Consider the following 6,961-nt stretch of genomic DNA (forward strand, 5'->3'; position numbering starts at 1 on the left):
AGTTAAACAAGACAGAGGGATAGATTAAGACCTCTCAAGCCTCAGAAGACTCAAATCATTGTAAAGAGCTATAAATATCTGAAAGAAAAATGTAATAGGGGTTCAACTTCTGGATATTGTTGCTACTCTGTTCCTTTAAGCTTCTCACCTTCATTTTAGCAATATAAGCTTCTTTTTCCATTATATGTTCAATGTCCATTTTCTCTGTAGTTCTATGCTTGCACATGAATAGGTTATTCATGTTTTATGTTGTGTCTAATGCCAGATAACTATCATCTTATCCCTGCATTGATAAATTAGATTTGCAAGTCTCATTTACTTTCTGTAGCTAGCCATTCATGTGTGTTTATGTATGCAATCTACTGGTACAGTCAATATTCTCCATCTATCCATTGAATCTATAAACTATTGAGAATTAGTGGTCTAAAGCCTTGTATTGTTGAGGGTGTTCATGCATGTCTTGAGTGAGAATAGAGCTGAAAAGATTATCTGACTTGATCCAAACCATCACCCATTCCAATAGTTCTGAGAACAATATTGAAGATTATATGTTACCAGGAATCTTCGAGCTACAACCTAGGAGAGTTTCCTGGAGTGATAACAATCACCAGTAAGTATCTCCACTAAGGAGCATTACTAATCCAAATTCACACCTTGTTACATAATATAAATAAGGGTTAAGAAAATTCATCATGGCTACTTGTAAAGGAAAAAATTAAATTAGTGGGTCCAATTTTGGACCATTGACCAGTCCTAGCTTCATTCTCTTAGGGCCTTCCCAAAGATCTCTAGGCAACAACCAACTGCTCCTACAAGCTATAACATTGATCCATAGAAATCTATAATCATTAATTCCCTTCATATTGTTGGGTATGTGTTATATTCTTTGTACCATTAGCCTCATGCATAGGTCATATATGTTAGGGGAAATGAGATCATACACAATTGAGATGCAACAAAAAATATTATTTGTCAAGATGCTAAAAAATTTGTTGGAAATGGTAAAATATGATGGCAAGTATAAGATATCAGTCTCAGAAAAGTTAATATCCCTTACCACACACAAAGAGAAATTTATCCACACAAAGGAACAAGTTCATGTAGTATAACTTCAAATGTCCACCGGGTTGGTTTTGGATAACTTTAATGATGTCAGTTGAGTGTAGTTGACTAGTTTTCTTCCAACAATAAAGAAATATGGGTTAGCATAATATAATTATTCATTGTTTTGCATGATGAATGTTTTATTTTCAGACCTATTGTTTTCTTATCTAAAATTCCACTAAGGAAAACTCAATTAATGCACATGCATGAAAACAGAAATCGAGAAAATGAAAGTTGACAACTCAGCTTATGTAGCAACTAATTCCTCCAATACCTGTTGCAATTTATCATGGAAAAGAAAGTGTGGAATATGAGAATGAAACATATACTCTTTCTAAAACAACCTTGTGAGATGCATGCAAGTTAGATTCCACATCTAATAAAGATATGGGAAAGAAAGTTGAAAATGAAAACTTGTATGTATCTAGTTGGCTTCACTTAGAATAATCAATCAACTATATTACAATTAGGATTTTGTTAGTTCTACCTGCAGTTTTATATCCACTCTATTGTTTTGTAATATTGACCATATTGATTAATATTCTTTTTCTATCTGAAATATGTAAGATTTCGTTTTAACATGAAGTCTTCTAGGAAATATTCTACACAATTTTTTAATTGATTGAATTGTCTATCACATGGTCAAACTAATTTTTTTTCAGTACAAGTGCATTTTATGAAATTCACAACTTCATTTGAAAAGGCCTTTGGGAAGATTTTGAAACCTAAAATATTGAATGTGAATTATGTTTTGAGGATATCATAAAGCTTCATGGATAGAGAAAATAATTCAGAAGATGAGTTCTTCAGGTGGTATTTCTCTTTGAATAAGACCACTAGTTGCATTGGATTGTTAATATAATTTATAGTTGTTTATCAAGCTTCAGTAAAAATCTTATCCTTTTTTTATTGGGTATTAATTGATGGATTTGTTATTTCTACTTGTTGATCTTTCTTGAAGTTTTTGTGCTAACTAGTTTGAACCAATTGAGGATCAAACATTGGTGGTATTGGGCTAATGTTGGCTTGTATGGGCTTGACCCAGGTTCAGAGGTGATTTAGCCAAGCAAATCTCGATATTACTAGCTCTTTCGGCAACACTCCTCGGAGCACAGACTGAGGTCTCACCCGAAGTAGTATGGGAGGGTTCTAGAACTAGGTTTCCACACACAGAAATAAGAATCAACTTCTCTTTATTAATCTCCGATCCAGATTATAGAATCAACACCGCCTTGCACACTTAGCTGCAGGGGTCTGCGCACTCAGTTGCAGACTCTACTAGGCCTCTGTGCACTTAGTTGTAGAGCCTCTTCTTACCACTACGACCCAATACACGTCGACTCTTACTCTAAGCTTGAACCATTCCTTTTCTTCTCTCTAATTCGCTATCCTTACACTTAGAGCCTCGCTCTTATTTATACAATCCCATGGTCCGCGAACCATGGGTAGGCCAACATGACTTCACATTACATTACAATATTTTAGGGCGGACAACCCTATGACTCATCCTATACTTCACACTCCATGCCTGCAATTCGCAGAGTCTTACAACAACCTTTGACCAAAACTTGGGCTTTGAGCCCCAAAACATGCTGTGGGGGAATTCCATACCCAACTGGTAATATGTTAAATTCTTGTTTGTATTGAATCAAATATTTGTTGTAATATCAATTGATGTGTTATATCTTGGAAATTACAAGTATGGTAAATATGGGAAAACTATTATTTCTATGCATGTAAATATGTAAAACAAATCAAAACTACTCTTATTTTATCTTTTCAATATAATGATCACTGATGTTTTGAGTTTGAGTGATTGAGAATGGCCACATGTGTTCCCTCAAATTGGAATTTTGGTGTTGGAATTCAATGTGGATTTTCCATTTAAGAATCATATAGCAACTGGAATCTAAAAGTTACAATCCAAAATAATCCTATTTGGGGTATTACTAGTAATGATTTCTACATATTATCGATGTTGGAAATTTGCTCCAAATCACAGCTAATATATTGTACTACAGTTCAAGAACACAATGGGAAGGGGATTGTCTTTGCAATTTATCCACTTATATTGTAGTGATCCATAAATATAAGAAAAACACTAATAATTTGATATATACTAGTTGGCTTATTCATATGTGATAATGGACCCAAATAGTAGTTCTTATATGAAGAAATGCTCATCAAACTTGGGAATTCTTGACATCATCAACCTCCAGCCTTGGACTTATTCACTTAGCCTTCTACATTATCCAGTTATATACATGTATACAAGGCTATCCTATTATTGTATCCTTTTTACTTCATTTCATTTTATTCTAGACTTAGCTTTGGCTTTTTCTAGGAGTTTTGTTTGCACTCCCACACTGTATAAGTAATCTATAGCTTGATATTTTTAGCATGTAACATAGTTGGCATGATTATGCCTAGAATTCCTTGAAGGTGAATGCTAAGTTTACTAAGGTGTTATTTTCTATGGTGATGTTTTACTTTCTTTGTTTATACAAGTCATCTGGCCACGTAATGGCCACTATTGCCCAACTAAAGAATATTTGTTCGTGTTTCTTGCTTTTATGGGGAAAAATGGCATTGAAAATATTGTTGATGTTAAGGTATATATCATATAAATCCTTTATAGTCAGATTTTTTGTATTCCATCATCCCTGCATCTGTGTGAGCTTGCCCTCAATATCAGTCGTAATGGTGAAGGCCTCATCGATCCAAGGCTGGATGCACGCTTTGAGAAGTGCCACTTTCTGTATTGTAGCATCCACCTGCTCCTTTAGTGCCCTTGCTTGCTACATCTTTGCCATTTGTTGGGTGAGGATGACTGTCTACACAGTTCCCATGACACTGTCATACTACTCTTGCAGTTCGCGCGCCTCTGTTTCCAGGCACTGTATGTTGGGGTCCTCCTGCAAGGATGTGAGGACGTCAAAAGCTTGGTCCAACATACCGGTGCAGTCCTGCAATGGCTGTCCAATTTCTTCCAATCCTGTTTGAATCACGCTAACACGATGTTCTTTAACTTTTGGAGGAGTGGAAGGCTACGCCTTCAGCCATAGCTCAGCAATCTGGAGGTTTAGCTCCAGCTGTACGCATGTTGTTTCCTCGCGGGTGCTTCAGACTCCACTTGCCAGATAGTGGATCCACATCTTTTTTGGTAGGTCTATGACAATGGACAAATCTGGACTTGTCGGCATGCTTCATCAACGGTCTGCATGATCTGCTGGTTCTGTGACACTAGTTCATCCCACTGCAGGCTAAGTTGTTCGATGTTGATCTTTTGCTCGCTCATCATCTGAATTGCGTGGCCCTCCCTGGCATGGAGCTCTGCTATTATACCATCCTGCAGCTGGTATAGTGTGTCTCACAGAAGGGCAGCGAAATTTAGACTAAGTCTCTTGATCCTGCCCACCACAACTTTTTCATCCTCTTTCCTTGTTGTTAGTGCTCCTTCCGGTAGCACGACAGTATTAGCCATCTTTGCGTGTAGTAGCTGCTCCACTGCTGATGTACCTATGGTGCCATAGACGGCTATTGTGCCTTCCTGTGGGGCCTGCACCTAAAGTTCCTGTAGCTGCGCCCTGAGGGCCCCCAACACAATCTATTGCTCCGTCATGGCTTCCTGGAGTGCTTCCCTGGTGACCTTGCAAACCGTGTCGCACTTCCTTGGTGACCTTGCGAACCTTAGCCTTTTTTCATGTAACTGATCTCTCCATGACGTGTGGTCAGTTCAGCTGGGTGGAAGTTGTGCTTAGATCTGTGTCTTCTGCTGTGTATTATTCTCTCTATCCTGTAGACAAGTTCTAGCCCTCTTCACCCTGTGTCGTGGTGGCCCCTGTTGCCTGTGCTGTTGCTGAATTTTTGGCGGCCTTTACCTATTCTGTAGCTGCCTTCACTGCCTCGCGGGCAACCCTTACCTCCACGGTCGCTTGTTCATTGCACCTTTGTTGGGCCAACTTAGTCGCATCCTTTTGCTTTTGTGCTGCTATTTTATCCATCTCCGCCAGATCCGGGGCATGCCACTTGGGAGGCTATGATTCTAGCACTGAGAAGATTGCATCATCAATAGAAATGAAGGGGAGCTTGGTCCATGTCTGCGCTGGATTATTTTGCGCCTTGATATACACATTATGCATGTCCACCTTGAAGTCTGCAAAGCTCCGCGGATTGTTGTACACTGTGGGGGATAGGCGTGACCTCTTGTTGATCCACATCCGGACACTCGCCTCCATGAGCACCCAGAAGATCGTCATTTTACAGATCCGCACGGTATCCTTAGTAGCCCAGAGTGACGTGTACTTTGCGGCCTCAAGTAAGTCCTGTTCAATATTAGGGAACTGCTTGTCCTCAGGCAGTTCCCCACGTTACCAGTAAAATAGACAAAAGCAATCACGCATAGTGGAAGGCCTTGCCCTGCTCCTAAGCTTCCTTCCAGTTATTTAGGAACTCTTCGAAGAGGAACTCAGCCCAGTTGAATTGGACCCCCTCGGCACATTTTTTTGCCAGAGCAACTACCGACGTTGGTACCTCATCTCCGTGGCATTTCCTCATTACTTTCCCAACCAGGAGTTGTGTGGCTACGCGCACCCGTTTATCTTTAATGCTACTAATTGCGTAGCCCCTGTTTTTCTTTTCTAGTTTGTATTTCTTCTTCATGACCTCTGCGAGTGCCAAATCTCTGCTTTTTCTAGCTATCTCCATGGGGCCCTTTCCCTTACATGGGAGCTGGGAAATCCTATGGATAAGATCCACCATGATGGGAATAGGCTCCTCCAGCCATAAGTACCCATCATGCACCAGGAAAAGCAGTTGTCTGATGATGAAAATTGTGATAGGCACGTGGTGAAAGTGTAGAATCCATAGTAAATGAAGTAGTTCAGCCTTCTCCACACCGCGCAGCCACTTCCTTGGCTCTAGTGTTGTAACTGACCCCTTTGTGCTCTGCTTCATGAGGTTCTCGGTCTCTAAATGTGGGAACTTCTCACTGTCCGCGAGGTCCCAATATTCAAACTTCATTGTGGGCATGCGGCCCAAGGGCAAGCCCTCAAAAACAATTCCATTGGGGAGGAGCAGGGTTTAGAGTGCGCTCTTAGTGGCATCCAAATCCTTGGGTATCTTAGCTTTTCCTTTCTGCGGAGGTACATACTTGGGTAATTTCGCTGTAGTGCGCACTGACTAGATGTCTTCTTCCATGTCATCGACTGCCTCTATCTCATCAACGAGAGCTTGTAGGTCCTCCTCATCATCATCTGTCTCAATGGTGACAAGCTTGCCCTTTTCATCCATGGAGAGTTTACCGAACCGCAGATTTTGCGGGGACATGCGGACTGGTCCTGCTACCTACTTATCCTTCTTGGGCCTCGGCGTCTGAGGCGATTTCGAAATTTCTGGTGCATCCAGAGCATCTCTGGGGACCTCCTGCACTGTGTGGTTTAGTGCGGCTTCATTGGTGGTACCTTCTACAAAACCCACCCTTCTCCTGGTAGTCGTCATCCTGTTTGAACTGTCTATGGTTGTTCGCAAACTTCAGGACTCAAATATCGCTTGGCGCTCAACACTCTGTGCTCTACGTAATGGCCCAAATCTCAAATGAGAAAGTGTTGTCTTGTGGCTAGCCTTTGGAGTTTTATAACGCCTTTTAAATTTGAATTCGACTATTCCCCCCAATTCTGAGCCATTAATGCTTTCTTGGTAGCAGAGTGTCCCAAATCTTGTAGTTAATTCATGTCTTAAATGCCCGCCACCGGCTCCCTTTTGCCTTAAATCGGACATCCCGTCATGAACAATGACACGAACGGTCACTGCCCAGCCTACCCACGTGGCAGCGCAGCCCCCATGCGCGGTCGCGACC

General features: G+C 40.9%; 1 pseudogene; it reads right to left on the bottom strand.

Annotated features, from left to right (window-relative positions):
- The window catches only part of LOC149149864 (polyadenylate-binding protein 2 pseudogene), a 29,456-nt pseudogene extending 23,024 nt beyond the window's left edge, over positions 1–6,432 (bottom strand).
- Positions 6,433–6,961: the final 529 nt, after the last annotated feature.

This window comes from Pinus tabuliformis, chromosome 9 (assembly GCF_031772625.1).
Source record: "Pinus tabuliformis cultivar Carrire ecotype Pingquan chromosome 9, CPIR1, whole genome shotgun sequence".
Classification (NCBI taxonomy): Eukaryota; Viridiplantae; Streptophyta; class Pinopsida; order Pinales; family Pinaceae; genus Pinus; species Pinus tabuliformis.